We start from the raw sequence: 24,604 nt of genomic DNA on the forward strand, positions 1-24,604 counted from the left end.
TAATTGTCAGCACAGTAGGTTTGTTTACATCAGCATCACCGCAAACACATGAACAATGTATTGTGCTGTGACATCACGAGATGACAGGAATTTTTCAGCTCCATTATGATCTTATGGTACCACTGTTGTATATGTAGTCTGTCATCGACCAAAACATCATTATGTGGTTCATGATTCTACACGTGTGTGAATTTTGAAAAAGTGAGTTGATCCCACAACTGGGGCCCCAATGGGCAGCTTGGTTTGCAGCAGCTGTGGCAGTAGCAAAGCCCCAAGTGGTCATAGCTTCCATTCCACAACCAGGGTGGCAGAATCCTGTTTATCTGCTCTCCACCCTGTGGCATAGAGAGGCCTAGGCCCAGTGGCTTCCGCCTACCGCCATCCCTGACAGAGGTCCTCAAAGACAGCAGGTGATCCAGAATAGGATTTCTTTTCCCTGATATGGCACCTACAGGGATTAAACAGGAGCCTTAGCATCGTTAGAAAAATGAAGCAGCCCTGACTGGTGTGGCTCAGTAGATTGAGCATGGGCCTGCAAACCAAAGGGTTGCTGGTTCGACTCCCAGTCAGGGCACATGCCTGGGCAGGCCAGGTCCCCTGTAGGGGGCATGTGGGAGGCAATGACACATTGATGTTTCTCTCCCTTTCTTTCTCCTTCCTTTCCCCTCTCTCTAAAAATAAATAAAATATTTAAAAAATCATCTATTATATGAAGAACTAGGAAAATTACAATTTGAATGAAAAAGGAAAATCTACAGATGCTAGTATTAAGATAAAGTAGATGTTGAAATAATCTGACAAGGATTTTAAAGCAGCCATCATAAAAATGCTTCACTATAATTACAAATTCTCTTAAAACACATGCAAAAACAAAATCTCAACAAAGAAATAGAAGTTATAAAAATAACCAAGTCACATTTATGGAACTGAAAAATGCAATAACCAAAATAAGAGCCTTGCTTGATGGACTGATTAGTATAGCAGAGATGACAGAAAGGAGAATTAGTGAACTTGAAGAAAGGTCAATAAAATTTACTCAGTCTGCACAACAGAGAGATAAAAGAGTGAAAATATATGCAAAGGACACATATAATAAAGCACTCTTATCCAAAATATACAAAAAGCACTTAAAACTTCATAGTAAGAAAACAAAAAAGTTGATTTTAAAATGGGCCCAAAACTTAGACACTTCACCAAACAAATGATAAAGACAGCAAATAAGCATATGAAAACATGTTCTGCATCAGGACTTCTGGCCAAGATGGAGACATAGGTAGACATGCTTTGCTTCCTTGTACAATGAAAAGAAGGATAACAATTTAAAAACAAAAACACCAGAACTGCCAGAAAATCATTTGCATGGAGGCCTAACAACCAAGGAGTTAAACATTCATGTGGACCAGTAGGAGGGGCGGAATGGGCAGCCAGGATGGAGAGGGTGCATGGCAAAACAAGGCGGCATCCGCATGGGTGATTCCACATTCACGTGAAGAAGCCAGGAGGAACAAGGGGAGCAGGTCACACTTCGAAACCCAGGGTTTCAGCATGGGAAACTAAAGACTCAAAACCCCTGCCTATAAAATATCTGCAGGGGTTGCAGCAGTGGGAGAAACTCCCAGTCTCCCATGACAGTCCATTGAAGAGTCCCACAGGACCTTAAAATGTACACAAACTCACCCACCTGTGAATCAGCACCTGAAAGGGCACAATCCCCTTGTGGGAAGCAAAACAAGTGATGGAAAGTGGGACAAAAGCTGAACAAGCAGCATTGTTCCCACTCTAACGTCTCTCCCACAGGCAGTGCCACAACACAGCAAATAGAGTTGCCTCACCCTCATGAATATTTAAGGCTCTGCCCCTTAAAATGTAACAGGTGCACTGAGATAAAGAAATATGGCCCAAATGAAAGAACAGATCAAACTGCAGAAAAAGAACTAAGTGACAAGGAGATAGACAACCTATCAGATGCAGAGTTCAAAACACTGGTAATCAGGATGCTAACAGAATTAATTGAGCTCAGTCACAAAATGAAGGAAGAAATGAAGGCTATGCAAAATGACATAAAGGAAAATATACAGGGAACCAACAGTGAAGGGAAGGAAACTGGGACTCAAATCAATGATTTGGAACAAAAGGAAGAAATGAACATACAACTGGAACAGAATGAAAAAACAAGAATCCAAAATCAGGAAAGGCTGAGGAACCTCCAGGACAACTTCAAACATTTCAACGTCCAAATCATAGGGGTGCCAGAGAAGAGGAAGAACAAGAAATCAGAAACTTATTTGACAAAATAGATTTGGAAGGAGAACTTCCTGAATCTGGCAAAGGAAATTGACTTCCAGGATGTCCAGGAAGCTCAGAGAGTCCCAAAGAAATTGGACCCAGGGAGGAACATATCAAGACACATCATAATTAAGTTACCCAAGATTAAGGATAAGGAGAGAATCTTAAAAGCAGCAAAAAGGAAAAAAAAAAAAAGAGACAGTTACCTACAAAGGAGTTCCTATAAGACTGTCAGCTGATTTCTCAAAAGAAAACTTATAGGTAAGAAGAGACTGAAAAGAAGTATTTGAAGTAATGAAAGCCAAGGACCTACATCCAAGATTACGCTATCCAGCAAAGCTATCATTTAGAATGGAAGGGCAGATAAAGTAATTCCCAGATAAGGTCAAGTTAAAGGAGTTCATTATCACCAAGCCCTTATCATATGAAATGTGAAAGGGATTTATGTAAGAATTTAAAGAAGATAAAAAATATGAACAGTAAAATGATGACAAACTCACATCTATCAACAACTGAACCTAAAGAACAAAAACAAAAACAAACTAAGCAAATGGACAAAACTGAAAGGAGAAATAGAAAAATCCAGGGGATTTTAACATATTATTCTCAGGAATGATAGAAGTACTAGGTAAGGAAATCAGAAAAGATATAAAAGAATTGAACATAATCAACCAAAAGGATCTAATAGACATTTACAGAACACTCCACCAAACAACGACAACAACAACAACAAATATATATATATATATATATATAATTTCAAGTGTGCACAGAACATTCACCAAAGTAAGCAATATCCTGGTTCATAAAACAAATCTTTTTTTTAAAAGATTTTATTTATTTATTTTTAGAGAGGGAAGGGAGAGAGAGAGAGAGAGAGAGAGAGAGAGAGAGAGAAACATCAATGTGTGGTTGCTGGAGGTTATGGCCTGCAACCCAGGAATGTACCCTGGCTGGGAATCGAACCTGGGACAGTTTGCATAAAACAAATCTTAACAATTTTTAAAAATTGAAGGCATGTAGCGTATGTGCTCTGACCATTATGGAATCAAACTAGAAACCAGTAACAGAAAGACAATAGGAAAATCACCAAACTCTTGGAAATTAATTAACACACTTTAAAATAATCCATGCTTTAAAGAGGAAATAGCAAAGGAAAAACTAAAAAATACAGACATAAATGAAAATGAAGGTACAACATATCAAAATTTGGGGAATGCATCTAAAGCAGTGCCAAGAGGGACATTTATAGCATTAAATGCTTACATTAGAAAGTAGTAAATATATTAAATTAATAATCTAAATTCTACTTCAAGGAACTAGAAATAGAAGAGAAAAATAAACCCAAAGCAAACAGGATAAAGGAAATAATTAAGGCAAGAATAGAGAACAATGAAATTTTAAAAAATAGAGAAAATTAAATGAAAGCTATTTCTTTAGAAAAAAAAAGTCAATAAATGGACAATACTTTAGCAAGACTGACAAAAAGAGAAATTACATCAGGATGAAATGGGAGACACATGACAGATTTTATAAAGGATAATAAGGAAACACTACAAACAACTTCACACTATTGGACTTAGAAGAGATGGACCAACTCTTTGAAAACCACAAACTACCCAAATCCAATCAAGTTGAAAGAAATAACCTCATAATCTTATAAATATTAAATAAATTAAAATTATAATTTAAAAGCTATCAAAGAAAAGTTCCAGGCCCTGCTGGTTTTACTGGAGAATTTTACCTAACATTCAAAAAATTAACACCAATTTTACACAATGTATTCCACAATATAGAAGAGGAAAGTTCATTTCTTAACTTATTTTATAAAGCTAGTATTATCTTCATACCAAACACAGACGAAGGCAACTCAGAAAAAAAAAACCCTATAGATCACTATCTCACAAATTTAGATACAAAAATTCTCAAAAAAAGCCCTGGCTGGTGTGGCTCAGTTGGTTGGAGTATCATCAGGTAGAACAAAAGATTTGAATCCTGGTTTGAGCACATACCTAGGTTGTGGGTTCGATCCCTGAATGGGTCAGGTACCTGGGTTGGGGCCTTGCCTTCTGATTTCATATCTCTAAGAAGACACACAAGGGAGAAAAGGGCAGCAGGGGTGGTGTCTTGGTCAGTAGAGTCTTCTTTCTCGGTGGAGAAGGGCTCTGAAATATGAGAAGGTTACAGACTTCCTGGCCCAAGGGGCAGGACCAGAGTGTTTCTTCCAGAGTAAGACCAAAGCTCTTCATTGAGCACCTGTTCAATTTTGAGAGAGAGGCCACAGATCCCAGAGGAAAATTTTACCAACAAAAGCAGCAGCCTTCTGTCTCCACAGTGAATTTACCGGGAGGAGCTAGAAAGTGGTATTCATACTGTCAGTCTAGTGAAGAGTGGTCACCTTCCTTCCTTTTATGTGGCCACAAGGCTGACCTTTGACCATGAGATGGGTGATGAAAATACCTACAGGTGTCAAGATCTTAACATACAGGAGAGAAGCTCATTGGGTATTTAAAACAACAACAACAACAACAACAACATGAAAATAAAGGACAAAACCCACAAGATCATCTCAGTAGATACAGAAAAATCTCACAAAATCCAACACCCAGTCATAATAAAAATACTCAATAAACTTGGAGTAGAAGGTTACTTCCTCAATTTGATGAAAAAACCTACAGGCAACATCATACTTAATGGTAAAAGACTGAAGTGTCTTTCTCCTAAGATCAGAAACAAAGCAAGGCTCTACTTTTGCCACTTGCATTCAGCATTGCACTGGAAGTTCTAGATAGGCCACAGGCAAAAAAAGATGAAATGAAATGAAATTAAAGGCACCTATCTAGGAATAAAGAAGTAAAACTGTCTTTGTTCACAGAAAACACAATTGGGTATATAGAAAATCTAAAGGAACCTCCTGTCATACACACAAACCTCTAGAACTAACAAATGAGTTCTGTAAAGTCACAGGATATGAGGTCAATATAAAGAAAAAATCAATTGTATTTCTCGACAACAAATAATTTTAAACATGGAGCTGGAAAACTATTTTCATTTACAGTGGCATAAACAAGAATAAAACACTTAGGAATAAATTTATCAAAAGTAGTATAGGACTTACAACTGAAAATTATAAAACATTGCTAAGAGAAATTTAAGAATATCTAAATATATAAGGAAACATTCATGTTCATGGACTCATTATGGTTAAAATGGCAATTCTCCCTAAATTTGATCTATAGATTCAATAAAATCCCTATAAAAATCCCAGCAGAATTTTTTTGCAGAGATTGTCAAACTGATCCTAAAATTCATAAGGAAATGCAAGGGTTTAAAATAGACAAAAGAATTTGGAAAATGAAGAACAGCTGGAGGATTTACACTACCCAAGATCATATCTAACTGGCAAAAGGCTAGATACAGATCAATGGAACAGAATCAAGAATCCATTGACCCTCAGATTTATGGTCAATTGAATTTCAAGAAAGTGTCAAGGCAATTTGATAAGAAAAAGGAAGTTTTTTTCAGTAAATGGCTCTGTTCTAATTGGATATCAATATGCAAAAGGATGGATTTATACCCTTACCTCACACCATACAGAAAAATAAACCACAAAGGGATCAGACACAAATTTAAGAACTACAACTATAAAACTTCTAGAAGAAAACATAGGAGAAAAACCTTTGTGATCCTGCATTAGGCAAAGTGTTCTTAGATATGACACTAAAATAATGAACCATACACACACACAAAGAAATTGGGCTTCACCAAAATGAAAAACATTTGTGTTTTACTAATCCATATATATACACATCTGTAAATTTTGTATATGTAACCATCTATAAAGCTGAATATGAGCTTAAGCAGATGTTTCCAATTCTAATCCATTATTACCACACGGATCATGCTAGCCTCCTGCCTTGCTTACCAGTGAATTCCCATTCCAACAGTGAGAAACCTGGCCCCTACTATCCAGTGTCCACTTAATTGTTCCATTTCAGTACACATATGTAGCAGTCTCAGAATTGTTAACCCACATTGTTAGCCCACAGGAAACAATATTATCACCTACAGGATAATGTTATGTGCAGTTCCTTTTGCTCTTAGTCCTATAGACCCCACTTATTCCAAAGATTTACTTGGATCAATCAACACCCCCATCTTCTTTAGTGAAGTTGTTTCATATATTCATACATTCATATAATTAAATTCTTGTCACAGTTTGCATTCCTTCCTAGGATCCCCCAATCTCCTAAATGTTTTTTTTTTTTAATTTGTGTACAGCCCTGGCTGGCATAGCTCAGTGGATTGAGTGTGGGCTGTGAACCAAAGCATCACAGGTTCGATTCCCAGTCAGGGCACATGCCTGGGTTGCAGGCTATGGCCCCCAGCAGGCTATGGCCCCCAGCACATTGATGTTTCTCTCTTTCTCCCTCCCTTCCCTCTCTAAAAATAAAATAAATAAAATCTTTTAAAAATTTGTGTACAGTAAGGTTCACTCTTTGTGCTGTACAGTTTTATCAGTTTTGAGAAATGCAATAATAAATCATACCCACTATTACAGTATCATACAAAATTTTATCATGTGCTTCATTACTCATCTCTCTCACTGAGCACTCGGCTGGTCCAATGAGTGTGTGCCTTTTCCAAAGGAATACTACTTGGAGATAGCATCAGATCCCAGAATTTAAGGAATTTTTTTATATATAATTTTTAGAGAGACGGGAAGGGAGGGGGAGAAACGTCAATCAGTTGCCTCTTACATGCCCCCAACTGGGGACCTTGAAGACCTGGCCAGCCACCCAGGTATGTGTCTTGACTGGGAATTGAACCTGTGACCTTTCAGTTTGCAGGTTGGCACTCAATTCATTGAGCACACCATCCAGGAATAAAGTTCCAACCTTTTAATCACATGGTTGATTCCCTTGGCAACCAGCCCCCATACTTAGCTTGCTTAGGAGCTTTCCAAAAGTTACCTATTAACATAACAAAAGAAATATTTTATCTCCTCAGCACTTAGGAAATTCCAAGGGTTTTAGGAGCTCTGTGCCTGAACAGGGATGAGCACCAAATACATAATTCTGATTATAAATCACAATGTCATACCTGGCATCCACTGATTATTTTACTCTCTGTGTAGTATTGTGTTTCCCAGTTGGAACTGTGGAGAAAGAAACTTTCCTCTATCTTTCTAGTTTCTTTCAGCTAATGTAATACTTCAGTTTACATGACAGAGGTTAGATTAATGAGAATAACCAAATTTAATTACATATGTGCATATGGGAACCCTACATACATGAGAGGTTCAGAGATAGAAAGTTAAAATGAGGTATATATGATCTTCTGAGCTACAGATAAGGTGTCCTAGGGCTTAAGAGGTCATTTACTGTAACATAAGAAGAGTAAAGGTTAAGTCATTAGATGCTTGCCCTGCCCTGTATATAGGTTGTAAAAGGTTATCTCTGGTAATAACTCTTTTGGGCAAGTCCCCAAATTCAAATTCTTTAAGAGAGAGATAAAAGTTTTTTTGTGAGCCCCCAGTGTCTCAATTGTCTTCAGCTCAAAATAATTCACATCTGGGCTTGGCCTGTTCTGAACCTCTTCAGAATTCCACAATATATAACCATTCACACTGGCTTCTTTCACTTTGAAATATATATTCTAAGCTTTTGCATATCTTTTATGGTTTGATAGCTCATTTCTTTTTGTCGGTAAATAATAGACCATTGTATTGGTGGGTCATAATTTATTTATTCACTCATCTGTTGAAAGACATCTTGGTTGCTTTTAATTTGGGGCAATCATGAATAAAGCTGCTATAAACATTTTCATGCAGGTTTTTGTGTGAGATGTGACTGATAGTTTTGGAGCACCTTGGGACCCTGGTTTTGGCTCCTGATCATCCATGTTGGAGAAGCTGTAGTATGAAAAACATCATTCACAGGTTTGCATCTTTACAGTGCTGGTTCTGACGATCGCAGTGTCTATCCTTCCATCTGGCTTGGAGAATCCTTCTGTACTCCCAGCCCATGGCTTTGACAGGCCAGCACGCTGCCAACTTGCCCATTCCCGCTCTAGCCTTTCCTCAGAGTGTTTCACTAATAACCCAGTTACCTATTCCTCTACCTCCAGCTCTGAATATCAAACCTTCTTCCTCCAACCTGCTCTAGGTTCTTTATTAACTTATTTGGTGGGACACTCTCCTCCTATCACCCATGCCCTCTCCCACTTTCCCCATATCTAGTCAGTTATTCAGCCTGTGGATTCACCCTGAGGTCTCTTCCTCTTCTGTTCATCATCAGCAATACTCCTTAGGGGAGATCTTTTTAATCTCTCCCCCACCCTTTGAACTTGGTGCTTCAGGCAAGCTATGCCATTTCATGCCTCTGCATCTCTGCTCAGACATCTGGAAATCTTTGTTTATCTTATATTTATACTCTTGCTAGTAAAAGAGTGGTCTGCAAATGACCAGCACTTGGCATCCCCTGGAAATGTAGAATCTCAGGTTCTGTCCTAGACCTACCGAATCAGGGTCTGCATTTTAAAAGATCTCCATGTGATTCATGTGCATGTTAAAGTTTGAGAAGTGTTCCATACCACTTCTGACACTGCACTTCCATTGTGACCTCAGAGAACTCAGGAGTCTGAGTTCTCTGAGGTCAGGGCCAGGGTCCATGCCCCATTCAGGGGCCAGCCCAGGCTGTGGCACCTGAAATGAAGCCTAGATGTTCATTTGATTCTCAGGGTTCTTCAGACTTGGGTCTGAGCTCAGTGCCAAGGAGAACTGAAGTGAGTTCCTTTACAACATTATTTTACTTTATCCTTACAAAGATACTGTTAAACAATGTGTACCCCCTTTTTTCCTCTTAGGATGAATTAATAGAAGAATCAGATGGAAATATGAACAAGGGTTTACCTACAAGAATGTTTAAAATTATAAAAATTAGAAAAGACTTAAATGTCCAACTATATGCAGTCATTAAAAAATAGTATTATGTGAATAGATTAATATAGAAAAATAACATGCATCACATAATACTTATAAATCTTTATAATTTTTTAAAATTATAAATTATGTATAAATATAACAAACCCAAACAATATAGAACTCTATGTGGGTAAGCTTTAAAAATAGCAGTCTGGCCCCCAGCATCTGTTAAGTGATGCGCTTTCATCCTCCTAGAATCTCTGGACCACATGTAAAGGGTGAAGTAATGTCTTGTGTGGTGTGAGGTGATGGCTTCTACAGTTAGCTCATAATGTAAAATTTTATTATTGTCAAAATTACCCCTAAAACATTTCACGTTTCATACAGTTCAATACATGTGGTCTTGGTATATACTGTATTTTCTTTCAGTAAGTCTACTCAGTTTTCCTATATCACGAAACATTACTTTTTCTTCACTGAAGTATCAGTTTGCATATTCGCATATATATACACACCTCTCTCCCCCTCTCTCCCATCCTCAAGCCCTTTGAGTCATATTTGGGTAATTTCAATGGGGCTCCTTCTCCCATATTAAAATGAGAACATATTTTTCTGTAATTTGCTTTTTTTAGTATTTTCCAAGTCCCTTCACATAAGACTACCTTACTCTTTCCCCAAGGTTCATTATTTTGACTTTTGTCACTTTTCCATTTCCTCATTGACAGACACTTCAATTGTCATTTTTTGTTAATGTTATCATGAACATTCTTTTACACGTGTATTTGGCTTTCTTTTAAAATATAACTTTTTATGCTTTAAAAATGATGTATATTTATTCTTCAATTTTTAAATTACAGAAAAGCATAATATATAAAAAATGAAAATGAAAAAATCATCCTGAGTTCCTTTTCATTTTTTAACCCTTAATCCCATCACCATGACCTAGTGAGCCTCAGTTTTTCAAAATGAAATATTTATTTTACTAGAATTTAATAGGAGAAAAAGAACTGAAGTGAAACCAAAGTCTCCCTTCACCCCCAAAGTCTTCTATATTTAAAAAGAGAGTGTCAAATAGTAAGGAGAATGGGAACATTGTGTTTTTGGTTAAACTTTGTTTTTCTTAATAGGTTTAACTTTAAACTTCCATGTAATAAAATTTTGTCACTTGCCAAATGAAAACCGAAAGACAACTATGATGGCTAACTAGACAATAAACACATGCATACACATCTTTAACATCTATTGAAAGGAACAAAGTTTAAAACCCCAACTTACTTGAAGAAAGTAATGGAGAAAGGCTGATCTCCAAGAAAACATCCAATAAAAGTAACAAATTGCTTGTAGGGAGAAAAAAAAGACATTCTGGGGAGACACATCTGCTATATATTACAAACCCAACAAAGTTAATCATGAATCCAGAATATTAATCTTACTCTTCCCTCAATTATTTTGTCCAATAGGAGTTGGGCACTGTTTCATACTTGTAAAAAAAAAATAACAATAAAACACCGTGTTAAGCTTTGAACATGCACATTTAAGCATCTCCGCTGAATGACCTGAGGCCCAGGGGAATCTTTTATAACATGCCTTGGATTTGCCTGAAATCAAGTCCTTCGTGTCAGTGACATAGAGCTTGAAGATGATGACCTGCAAAGATGACAATCTGCTCTGTGAGCCAACTGGAGACCATAATTCAGAATTTGGCTTTATTTGTGCACTTCCTTCCCCCCTTATCTATTTGCTTTAATTTTTGCCCAGAGAGACTTGTGGAACTTGTGTTTAAATGACATGGCTCTCTCCCTTGCCAGGAAGGCAATAAATTCAACTTTGTTTCAGACTGCGATTTGGTGCTGTTTGTTCCTTACTATTTAAATCACTATCAGTTGTTCTAAAACATGTACATTTTAGCTTGACCATGACTTTCCAGCACAGCTTATCCCCTCTGCTGCCTCACCCCCAAGGTTTCTAACTGTGCTCTCTTTTTTGGTAATCAAAGTTTTTTGTTTTCACTTTAAGAACCTCCAGATTTTCATTTAGTCAATTTGTGCAATGACAACTATTTTATTCTTGACGTCGTTGTCTCAGAGACCTCTAACTTCCAATTATAGTTTTGACAATTTGTGTTTTAGGTCTGCCGTATAGATATCGGATTGGGATTTTTTCAAACCACCTCTTGTCTTGTTTCTTGTTTTGAAAGTCTTTTTCCTGAACTCCTTGATCAGTTTGTTTGATTACATTCTCAAGTAAGGTCTTTTGTTGCTTTGTTTTTATTTTCAGAAAGGGTAAATGAGAGAAAGTTCCAGAGTCCCTGTTTGTCATCAAATATCTTCTTTGCCCTCACATTTGCTTGACAGTATGGCTGGGTATGAACTTTTTTTCAAAATTATTTTTTCTATACAAATCTTTACGTAAAAAAGACTTCTAAAAACCGAAGCCTCAGTATTTTAACAACTGGCATCAAGTTCATTTAAGGGAAGGGACTATAAGAAATGTGAAAAATATATTGATAAGCTCTGGATAGAAGATAAGCATAGCAGTGTTTGGGAGAGTCCAGAAAAGAAAGGTAATCAGCTATATTGCTTGTTCTGAGACAAGGGAGTGGAACTTCACTGATTTCAAGAGAGCAGAGAACTGGAGGGTGTCCAATGCCCAATATAAGGTCAAATGCATTGCTGTTATAGTGTTTTGAAAAAATTATCTCCTTAAATTCATTGATACTCCTCTCTTCAAGAGATAGAGCTTACCGCCCCTTCCCCTGAGTGTGGGCTGGACTTAGTAACCTGCTTTTAATAAATAGAATAAAGCAGAAGTAATGATGTGTGACTTTGGAAACTAGGTCATAAAAAAAGCACTGTGGCTTCTGTCTTGATCGCCTTGAAGAGGACTGGCGGTTTTCACTTTCTCTTTCCAGGAATGCTTGATCTGGAGGAGCCAGATGACATGTAGAAATCCGACTATCCTGAGACTGCCATGTTGAGAGGAAGCCCAGGCTAGCCATATGGAAAGATAACATCGAAAAAAGATGCCAAATCTACCTCCTGTTTTCCAACTCTTCCCAGCCCAGGTGGCAGACATGGAAGTGAAGGAGCCATCTTGGACACATCATGGAGAAGAACTGAGGCCCTAGATATATGGCCCTGGTTGAGCCGTCCCAGCCATTTTCAGCCATCCTAGGCACTTCTGCAAGTGTTCAGATGTTCAAGCACAGTGAGGAGTCATCCATACTGTGCTCTGTCCAGTTCCAGTTCACAGAATCATGAGTATATGAAATGATGCTTTATGCTACAAAAGTTCTGGGGTGGTTGGTTATGAAGCAATAAATAACAGGAACAATCACACTGTTTATAAATGTTAAACTAATTCAGGCATTCTTTGTAAAAACGTTACTAAACATTTTTCATTGTAAAAGTAACACCCGTTAGTTGTATCTCATTCAAATACAAAAGAATTGTTTAAGGATGAGACACTGAGGTACCTATATTATAGTTCCTGTACCTAGGATAGGGCCCGGACTTCCAGAGACTCGATAAAGCTTAATGAATAAATGATTCCTGCCTTTCTTTTCCCAACTTGTTCCTTGCTAGCTTTCAGCTCACATTTGAGAGTGTCAAACCCTAAAAGTTCTGGAATGATGGTCCAGTAGTTGAATTTCAGCTGCTGCGAGGGCCAGGGGAGAATCAGGCCTCATGGGTGGTGGGCTGGCCATTTCTCAGGCAAAGAGGTGCTGGCTTCCTCCTATTTCAAGCTGCTCTTGATCATTCCTCTTGATTTAAGGATGAGGCTGTGGCTTACAGAAACCAAACTCTGACAATAATTTCAAGGATAATTGCTTTGGGAATAAAGCTGCTCAACTACAATGTTTTGAGGAGTTTGGAGGGGCAGAAATTTCTGGGTGATGAGAGGCTATTCTGGCCTCAGGTATATTCTCTTTTCTCAGGCCTCAGTTTCCACTTTATGAGTCTCCTTTGCCAAAGCCCAGCCTAGAGAAAACCTGAGGTCATTAAAAGTAGGGTCTGGCAACATCCCAAAACGCCAGGAACAAATTCACCCCTCTGATGCTTCAAATTCTTTAGAAAACATGGGCTGACATGTGGAGAGGGCAAGTTACAAAACAGTTTGTACAGAGTACAGAGCGTTCTCTGTTTTTAACTTTATCTAGCCTCTCTGCACAGAACCAAGTTGGGGAAGGCTGTTTGCCAAAATAATATCTGTGGTTATCTGAGGGGGTGGGAGGATATTATTCCTGGTAACTTCATTTAACTTTCTTTTTGGTATGCTTCCAAATTTTCTACAATGAACATCTATTACTTTTCATAATTAAGAAATTAAATCATTTTTTTAAAGCACGAAGTTTGGCACATGTTCTTCGTCATACTTAGTAAGTACAAAACTTGCTACTAGGTTGAAGTAAAAAAGAGAGGAATCATCTGTGCAGTCTTATTAGTGAGCACGTGGGGTTTTTAATGCATTAGTTTTCCACTGTTGTGTAACAAATGACCACTGACTTAGTGGCTTAGAGCAGCACACTTTATCTCACAGTCTCTGTGGGTTGGGAGTATAGGCATGGCTTAACTGAGTCCTCAAGGACTTACAAGGCTACAATCAAGGGTTTGGCCAGGCTGTGTTCTCATTGGGATGCACAAATGGGGAAGAATCAGTTTCCAAGGTCACTCAGGTTGTTGACAGAAATCAGCTCCTTGTGGCTGTAGGACTGAGGGCCCCAGCTTCTTACCTTTGTTTGCAAGCCACCTTCAGCTCCTAGAGGGTACCCACAGTTTCTTGCCATATGGGCTTTCCCAACATGGCCACTTCAACAAACCATCAAGGAGAACCTCTAGAGCAGGTCTGCAGGCAAGATGGAGTCTTACATTATTAGTATAAGGTAATGACAGAGTGACATCCCATCACCCTTGCTAGATGTTATTGGTTAGAAGCAAATCACACATCCCATTTCAGGACGAAATCCAATTCAAGGAGAAGGGATTACACAAAGGTGGTGTTATGGACTCAATTCTTGCGTTCCCCCCTGAATTCAGGTTGAAGCCCTAACCTATAGCATGGCTGTATTTGGAGATAGGCCTCTAAAGAAGTAATTAAGGTTAAATGAGGTCATAAGGATGGGGCCCTGATCTGACTGGATTAGTGCCCTTACAACAGCAAAGATCAGAGAGATCACTCTCTCTCTCCCCTCACATACACACTGAGGAAAGGCCACGTGAGGATGTAAGCAAGAAGGTAGCCATGGGCAAGCCAGGAAGAGAGCCCTCATTAGAAGCCATATTGACTGATCATTCTGATCTCAGACTTCTAGAACTGTCAGAGAATAAATTGGTGCTGTTTAAGCCATCTAGTCTGTGGTATTCTCTATGGCAGCCTGTGCTAAGACAGATGTGAATGCCAGGAAGCACTGATCCTAGTAGGGGCACCTTGGTGTCTGTCTTCCGTACTTAATATTGAGAGATTGGCTGGAATTCTGAATAGAAATTCCACATAGAAATTCCAGAAGCTCCTAGGTAACATGTGGAATGTTTAAAAAATGCAGATTCTCCTCAGAGATTTTCATTCTGTCGGGCAGTGTGGGGACTGGGAAGTCTCAATGAGCTCTCCCGAGGTGATTCCAGTGCTGGAGCAGGTGGTCCACATTTGCGGGTTTAAAGTCCAGCAGCTTCAAATTTCAGCCACTTCCTATCTATCAGACCTTAGATCGATAATTCCTCCTTCCAGCCAGTTTCTTCATTTGATGTAACAGGGGAAGTTATTTAAAGAAAGTAGAAAACACTCTCCGGTGTTAGCGGCTCTTCTCCCCAGCCCATCCCCAGCAAAAGGAGGCTGGAACTGCTGCCTCATATCCCCATCCCCATGCTGTTAGTGCTTGGTGTTTCAAGGCCATGTAGAAGTTTGAAACCTGAAAGGGATTTGGGGGATGTTTAAACATGGAGGTGACCTGGGTCTTGCTTGTCCTTATAGATCCTTCTGGGGGATGCTGAAATAACATGACTGGGGGCTGGAGAAAGTGAGGGTCCAGGTGTAGATCTGAGGTCAGGTCAGTGTCCCTGGACACCAGTAGAAAATGTAGTTCTCGGCCATGGTGTCCACAAGCAGGTGGAACAGCCTTCATGTGGTTACCATCATGGAGGAGCCTCAGTTTTCTGGCATCACAAAGAGTCCATGGCTGTTGGGAAAGGCTGTGGTTGGGCAAGCTGACTCAGGGCAGTATTAAATGACCTACAAAGTATGGGATACTTAGGGCTATGAAATAAAATTCACACCAGAATGTCAAATGATGTATGTAAATTGCACAGCACAGTGCCTGACACATACTAAGTGTTTGATAAACAAGTTACTATTGTATTATGTGAAAATCTCTCAGTTCGAGTGTACATAATGCTTTTGTTCTTATTTATCTACTATCATGGGTTCCATTGTTTTTCAGGTTGAAATAGATCCATGGTTTAAAGGATGGGGCTTTGGTGAGAAACCAAGGTAGAAGACCACCTACAAGCTGAGGAACCTTGGTTTTCCTCATCTATGATGACTGGAATGTTATGAGTATTAACTGAGTTAGTTAAGGTAGAGGGCTTAACTCCATTACTAGCCCTAGTAAGTGACAGATATTACCACTTATTTTAATGATGCTGAATGCTGGCAAGAATTGGGAGACAAGATGTCATGGACATGTTTTAGACTGCTAACCAAAGGGTATTTGAGTGAAATATACTACCAGGACAAGATTCCTGGGCATGAGATTGTGCAGTCACACAAGACCCCCCACCTTAGAAGGGCCACATAATTAGGAGACATGTTGTTATCTTGGAATTCCTAATAATTTTTGAACAAGGCCCCTGCATATTCATTTTTCTCTGTACCATACAAATTATGTAGCTGGTTCTGTAATACCACATCTTGACTGTTCTTAGTAGCAATTTACACATCAAGTTTCCAAATTTCTTATCTTTATCTTGTATGATTCTTGATATATCTTGAATGCCATCCTCCATATGAAATTTTACAAGGCAGGGGAAGGAGAAAGTTGACACTACAGGATTAGAAAAAGGAGAGGACTGACTAGGTGTCTCAGTTGGTTGGAGCATCATCCTATACATGAAACAGGTTGTGGGTTTGACCCCAGGTCAGGGCACATACATAGGTTGTAGGTTCAACTTCAAGTCTGGGTGTATATGAGAGGCAACTGATTGATATTTCTCTCTCTCTCTCTCCCTTCCTCTCTAAAAATCAATAAATAGATCTTTGGGTGAGGAAAGAAAGAAAGGGAAGGGAAAGGCAAGGCAAGAAAGAAAAAAGAAAAGAAAAGAGAAAACAGAAAAGAGAAAAGAAAAGAAAAGAAAAGAAAAGAAAAGAAAAAAGAAAAGAAAAGACAAGAAAGAAAAAGAAAGAATACCACAGAAAAGAAGAGGGAGCCAGAGCTGGAGTGTATGAGAATATTCTCCATACAGACCTGGTACCCACAAATGTGTGAAAGGAAGTGGTTTCCTGTAAGGCCCATGTGTGAGGCACATGGAAGCTTGTCTTCAAGTTTTCTTAGAAGAAGAAAGACCAGGGAATGAGAGAAGCAAGGAATGATGGGAACAAGCAGGTTCTGCCTCTTCTCTTAAGGGTGTTATATCCAAGGACAAGTACAGAAAGTGAAGCCAAGAATATCTAGTTATCATACAACTGGTCCACATAAGCAAGGCCAGGCTCTGGGGGACAGAATGCTATTAGAACAGGGCTCTTTGCCTTAAAAGAGGAAACTGGGAGAGGTATCCAGGCAAAGAGCCATAAGTACCACTTGAGACCTTGTTCCCTTTTTGGGTGCCCCAGGCACAAAGAAACAGCAATCCATTTGGCGAAGTGCTAAGAACAACTTGGTATCAATTTGCTTTTCCGCCAAAGAAAAGCATGTCTGCTATTATAGACCTGAGGTTTCTTGAAACTTTTCCACATTCACTTTTGATTACTGCAAATTTTCCCATTGTTAGAGATAGTGAAACATCTCTGAGTGGTGGTGGGGGCTTGTGTTGGGCCAGGAAGTGATGGAAAGAAGCCTGTAACTACTCATTTCCTCTGTATGATCCTTGAGGAGGTCTGATCCTCTTTTGCCACAGGCTGCCTTTCATGGGGACCCCAGGTAGGCCTTGCCTGTGAGGCCAGCTTTCTGGGCTGTCCCTGCTTAGCAGTAGTGGTGACAAGTGTGTGTGTGTGGCTCTGGACTTGGATTTCATGCTTGCTATATCATATATTTTCCATAATTTGTGCTGTAACTTCAATGATTACATTGGACAATGAATATCGTAAAATATACACAGAGGATACTGTAGTGTAATTGTGCTGGTCAGAAGAGAATCAAAGGATTTATTTTTAAGTGTTAATTCATAGTGCACTACAAGCGATGTGTTCTGAAGATAGGATACAAGTTGAATGACATTTTGAGGACTGTTGTCTTTTGGGCATGTCAGCAAATCTTTTGACCACAGTGAAGTCTGGGCTTGTTGGTCTTCCTGCCTGCCCCCACCCTATCTACACCCCAACACTGAAAACTTTGAAACCCTGATCTGTGTATGTTTCCTCAAGTCCTGAACCATGTAAAGCAGCATCTGCCCTTGAATATTTTTCTGGGCAAACTCTCTTATCCCCAACTTTAAACAGTCCCAAGCGTCTTCTGAACTGAAATCAGAACTGTCCAAAAAGGACTGTCATTGAAACTTGCAAATGTGACTGAGATGTTTCTGTTCTGCTGCTGTTGCTTCAGGAGAATGGCAAGGATGAGCCCAGGGTTCCCTAAGGCCCCCAGTACTTGCCTCTTGAAATTTGGCTTCAGTCCATTTCTCTGACCTAATGATTAGGTCTGATTTCAGCTACTCTCTCTAAGCTTTGAGGGCCAGGCAGTTCAGGATGGCAACCTGGGATAAAGCCATAAATCCTCTGGGATATTTGGAATTACATAAACAGAAAAGAAAACTTTTGTTCTTGTTGGTGTGAAGGACCAGGATTCTTGTCTGTGTCTTAAACTTGTACATCTTAAACCAAGGAGCAGTTGGGTGTTCTGGGCCTCAGTCCCCCAGGCAGTGAAGCGGTGAGCCTCACATACATCTTAAGTGTTCCCAGGTTCTCAGACTGCCTGCCTGCTCTGATATAAATGAGAGATAACACACTTCCATCAATGGGAATTGGACCTTCTTAACCAAGGCTTCTCACCACATTTGCTAACAGGCCAACTGGCACAGCTAGCATCCAAACACCTACACACATGAGAGCCATGGAATGAGACATATTCTATTGCCACCAGCACTCCTGGCAGTGATGGGGCAAATAAAGAACTGATTTTCCTTATAAACCTTAGATTTTCCTTAGATTAAATATGATAAAATATGTGTGTCATTGACACTGGCAAGTTAAGTTTAAAAGGATGGCAAGAAAATGGCTGGCTCGCTGGTTGAGCCAAGAGGCTTCCAAGGTACTGTCACCTTAATAACATTACTAACAACTGCTATTTACTGAGGGATTATTAAGTGCCAGGCACGGTGCTCAGAACTGTGTGCTCATCATCTGTCCAAATCCTTACAATTTTTAAAGTAGTAACTGTTAGCTACTCCTTTTTTTTTTTTAAATGAATTAAGAAACTAGTTCAAAGAGGTTAAGTGCTTGTCAGTGTCCTCAGTTTTGCCAATGAAGAAGTTTCTGTGGCTCAGTCTACTGGAGTTAACAGGTTGTAAATTTCTGCCTCTTACAACACAATGTCATATTTCACTATATGTCAGGTGCTGGTAATAAGTTGAAATGGAGTGGTTTAGTCAGGACTCTCCATTTCATGAAGAGAAGACAAATCAAACTGAATAGGAAAGAATTGGATTTATTGGCTTGCAAAAAATGTCCAGGGTTAGTTTAGCTTCAGGCATGAGTGGATCCGGGGACAATAATGTTTTAAGGATTCTCTTTTTCAGTCCTTGTGTAGGTTCCATTCTCAGATAGGCAATCTGTGGTGGTGAGATGATTGCCAGTAGTGTCAGGCTTATAACCTCACAGTTCTAAAGTCAGTGGATTAAAAACAAAAGGAAATGCCTTTTTCAGTTATTTAAAACTCTGGGAGGTCCTCCAACCTCCCAGAATTAACTGTGTAAGATTGGTTTGGTTTAGATCATACAAGGTCTATCCAGAATGTATCCAGCCATGCAATATGGAAAAGAAATATTTATTGAAGAACATATACAATACAAGCAGCATTGTACATAGGACAATGATGCCTTAGTTCCCTTCAAAGTAGGCACCTTGGGACTTCACACAGTTCTCCCAATCACCATCAGCTGCCCCATTGTATTTTCCTGAATCTCATCCATGGTCTGAAATCTCTTCTCTTTCAAAGGTGATTTTAGTTTTGGAAAAATCCAGGAGTTGCAGGGCGCCAAATCTGGGCTGTAGTGGGGCTGAGTCACCTGGGTGATTTGATGTTTCGCCAGAACATTGCATAAGACATGATGCATGAGCAGGTACGTTGTGATGAAACTGCCAATCACCAGTTGCCCATAGCTGTGGCTTTCTAAATCACCCCAATATATTCAGTGGAGGAACGTTCAAGCTTAACATAAAATTTGATGCAGATTCTTTGCTCTACTTGCTCAGTCACTTTGAATGTGATGACCACACAGTACACATACTCACTCAACAGGCATCTACTGCCCACACTGACTAGTACAGTGAAGTCGTCATTGTTCACACATGCACATTCCAGTCCCCTCTCCTTGGCTGTCAGGTTACATTGATATCATGCAAATTGTTCTTGTTCTATTAACAATGGCTGGACTTTTCCCTGACTGACTGTGTATACTCATTCCTTACCCAGCTACCCTGAACAAGGGCTGCAGGGCTCTGGTAAGTCGGTCTGGGTAATGTGCTCAAACTGGAGCCAGGGATAGTTAGCCTATAGACACAAAGTAGAGGAGGGCTGGAAATCCAGAGGGCAATTGATGTGCAGTTATCAAAAGAAGTGGGGATGGGTATTGGGAGGACAAAAGCAACAGATGTCTATAGTAGTGGGGGTTCTAAGAGAATAAATGAGGGTCCCCTATCTAATAAGGCAAGGGGATGATTTATTAATTTATGATGGGGAATATAGGACTGGCTCAGGACTCAAACAGTCATCCACCCAGGGTACTTCCCTCCTGTCAGTGAGTTTAGCTTGGGGCAGTTTGCTTCAGTAGAATAAAATTAGAATAAATGGAATTAGATGTTCCTCAGAGATATTTCCATCACAGTATTTGTGGACAAATTAAGTTCAGTTGTGAGAGAAAAAACTTCATATACAAACTATGTAAAGAGGATATATGTTTATCTTGTAAAAGAAGTCTAGAGGTGAACATTTCAGGCCTGTATGGTTGGCTTCACATTCATCACGAACCTAGGCTCCTTCTTACTGTTGCTCCATCACCATTTACACAGAGCTCCTTCTCTTTCATGGTCCAAGTGACATGCTCAAGTTCTAGCCATCAAGCCCGTGTTCTAGCCAGCAGAATGGAAGATGGGCACACACTCTTTTAAGGACAAGTCCCAGAAGTTGCTCACACCCCACTGGCTAAAATTTAGTTTACCTGCAGTGGAAGTTGGGAAATGTGGTATTTATTTTTGGAAGATGAGACACAGGGAGACAATCAGTCTTTGTCAGAATGTGGCACCCTAATGGACAACCTTTTCTTGGCTTTAGAGAGTGACCTATCTAAAGGTTGAGGACCAGTCATCTGGAAATCTATCACCTTCAAAAGACAACCCTAAATATGTAAGATATATAACTGTTAATCTTTGTTGCCCTCTTCACCTTCTATTAGCATATCCCAATTCAAAAATATCCAGCTGCAATTTAATTGCCTCTTAAAAATTTCCTATGAGTAAGCTTTTTCTTAAAAACAAGGGCATGTGCTTCCCACAAGTAGTGAGATAGTGCCAACATTTATAAAATGCTGTTTCTCCAAACTCAATTTAAACCATTAATAGCCTGCTGTATGTACTCCTATATTTCTTTTATGATCATTTTTTTGACACATTTGTAGGTTTTGTTTTCACAAAAAATGGGTTCTCATGACATTCATGGATTACTTTGTAACTTTTGTTTTTTCCTTAAATATACATCATGGGCATGCCACAGGTTAAGAGCTAGAGAGTTGTCTCATTCTTTTCAACAGCTGTAGAATACTCCAGAGTGTAGCTGTTCTACAGCTCATTCAAACATTCTCTTTTGATGGACTGTCAAGTGGTTTCCATTTTTCTGCTACCACAGGCCATGCTGCAGCAAATTTCTTGTACTGATGTCCTTATATCTCAGTGCTTTTAGTTGTTTGAGAGAGTCTTTGATGTAGACTTCTGTGTTAAAAGATGCATTAAAAAATTTAATCGATATGGCCAGATTACCTTCTAAAAAGATTAGAACAATTCACATTACCACCAATGTACAAAAGTCTTCTCTTACCCTAATTCTTGTCTGCACTGGAGGTCATTATTTTTTAAAATTTTGCCATATGATAGGTGACTGATGGGACCTTGCTTGCTTTGATGTGTATCTCATTGACCATGTATACACTTGATCTTCTTTCATATGTTTATTGAAATGCATAACAGCATAATGGTTCAAAGCAGACTGGAGTCAGACCACTTGAGTTTTAATCATAGCTCAAAATGTGTGACTGCCTATTATTATGGCTTGGGCAAGTTATTTTTCTGAGCCTGTTTTTTTAGGTATAAAACAGGGATATTACATTTTTCATAGGGTAAGTTGTGAAGATAAAATGAGATAATACTTATAAAATGCCCGAAACAACGTCTAGCATGTAGCAAACAAGTAAATGATTAGTGGCTATTACTGCTGATCTTTTAGAAGTTTTCTGAGTTCCCTATTGGGTATTCTCTATTAGGGTGATTGTTTTGTAGTGATCAGTTTGTAGGAACTTTTGTATAGTAGAGACATTAATTCTCAATCTGTCACTTATGTCAGAAATAATTCCCCAGTCTTTCATGTTTCTTATATAGAACCAAGACCTCTGTTTCCCCCAAATTTCCATTTATATAATCAAATATGTCTATAATTTCCTTTAGGGCTTATAGGTTTACTAGTTCACTTATGATCTCCCATCACTATTGTAAAAAGTCTCCCCAAAATTCTTTCAATATTTCATTTTAACATTTAAATTTGTAGTCCTTCTGGTATGTATGTGTATGTATGTTGTGAGGTAGAGATTTCGTTACTCTCTGGGCACCTTACTGTAGCTCTATTTATATAGTAGTTATATCAGATTATAGAAACTTCATGGAAAGAGAAATTTGGAAGAAAATAAATTACAGTATTCATAGTGATAGGTAATAATTGGGTAGTTCTGAACATCAATGGGTTTCATTTTTAATGTATTGATTTTGGAGAGAGGAAGGAAGAGAAAAACATCCACTTGCTGTTCCACTTATTTATGCATTCACTGGCTGTTTTTTGTATGTACCCTGATCAGGGATTGAACCTACAACATTGGTGTATCACAACGATGCTCTAACTAACAGAGCTACCTGGCCAGGCCTGGGGTTTCGAATTATTTATTTATTTTAATATATTTTATTAATTATGCTATTACAGTTGTCCCAATTTTTCCCCCTTTACCCCCTTTCATACAGTACCCCTATTACCCCCAAGTTCTTTGGCTACTCCATTTCCTATACTGTTCTTAACAACCTCCTGCCTATTCTGTACCTACAAACTTGTACTTTTTAAAAAAAGATTTTATTTAAAAATATATTTTATTGATTATGCTATTACAGTTGTCCCATTTTCTTCTCCCCTTTATTGTTCTCTGCCTTCTACACCTCCCTCCCACCTGCATTCCCCCACCTTAGTTCATGTCCATGGGTCACACATATAAGTCCTTTGGCTTCTCCATTTCTCATACTATTCTTAATCTCCCCGTCTATTTTGTACCTATCATATATGCTTCTTATTCCCTATACCTTTTGCTCCATTCTTCCCCATTCCTCTCCCCGCTGATAACCTCCATGTGATCTCCATTTCTGTGAATCTGCTTCTGTTCTAGTTGTTTGCTTAGTTTTTGTTTTTGCTTTTTTAGGTTTGGTTGTTGATAGTTGTGTTTGTCGTCATTTTACTGTTAGTATTTTTTATCTTTTTCTTTTTCTTAGATAAGTCCCTTGAACATTTCGTATAATAAGGGCTTAGTAATGATGATGAACTCTAACTTGAGCTTATCTGAGAAGCACTTTATCTGCTCTTCCATTCTAAATGATAGCTTTGCTGGATAGAGTCATCTTGGATGTAGGTCCTTGCCTCTCAAGATTTCAAATACTTCTTTCCAGCCCCTCTTCTCCTACAAGGTTTCTTTTGAGAAATCGGCTCATAGTCTATGGGAACTCTTTTGTAGGTAACTGTCTCCTCTTCTCTTGCTGCTTTTAAGGTTCTCTCCTTATCTTTAATCTTGGGTAATGTAATTATAATGTGCCTTGGTGTGTGCTTCTTTGGGTCCAAGTTCTTTGGGACTCTCTGAGGTTCCAGGACTTCCTGGAAGTTTTTTCCTTTGCTAGACTAGGGAAGTTCTCCATTACTTTTTCAAATGAATTTTAAATTTCTTGCTCTTCCTCTTCTCCTTCTGGCACCCCTATGATTGGGATGTTGGAACATTTAAAGTTGTCCTGGAGGTTCCTAAGCCTCTCTTCATTTTGAATTGTTTCTTCCTCTTGTTCTGATTGAACGTTTATTTCTTCCTTCTGGTCCAAACCATTGATTTGAGTCAGTCCACTGAGTCACACCAGCCAGAGCTCTTCCTGCTGTTCTGACTTAACTTTTTCTTCTTCATTGTGTTCCAAATCATTGACTTGATTCTTGGCTTCATCCACTCCACTGTTGATTCCCTGTAAATTATTCTTTATTTCACTTAGTGTAACATTCATTTCTACCTGTGTCTTTTTTATTCTGTTGAAGTACCCAGTGTGTTCCTTGAGCACCCTAATAACCATGTTTTAAATTCTGCATCTGATAGATTGCTTATCTCCATTTTGTTTAGTTCTTGTTCTGGAGTTTTGTTCTGTTCTTCCATGTTAGCTATATTTATTTGCAGCCTCCTTGTATTTCTGTGTATTAGGTGGAGGTGCTTTGACTCTTAGTAGGTGGCCTAATGTAGAAAAGTGCACTGTAAGTTGGATGGAGTGGAGCCTTAGCTAATCGCCTGGGTGGGCAACCCATTTGAACCATGTTGATGGAGTTTCAGATATGGTTTCATCACTGTGGATCTGTGTGGGAGAGGGCTCAGAAAAGGGACAATGGCTGCTGCCTGGCCTCTGAAGTTTTGCCCAGGAGGATGTTGTCTCTGGGCACTCACCTTGATTCCAGACACTTCACTTTCTCCTCACATGCCACTGGTG

This window comes from Phyllostomus hastatus, unplaced genomic scaffold (assembly GCF_019186645.2).
Source record: "Phyllostomus hastatus isolate PE091 unplaced genomic scaffold, TTU_PhHast_1.1 phas_scaffold_760, whole genome shotgun sequence".
In the NCBI taxonomy this organism is placed as follows: domain Eukaryota; kingdom Metazoa; phylum Chordata; class Mammalia; order Chiroptera; family Phyllostomidae; genus Phyllostomus; species Phyllostomus hastatus.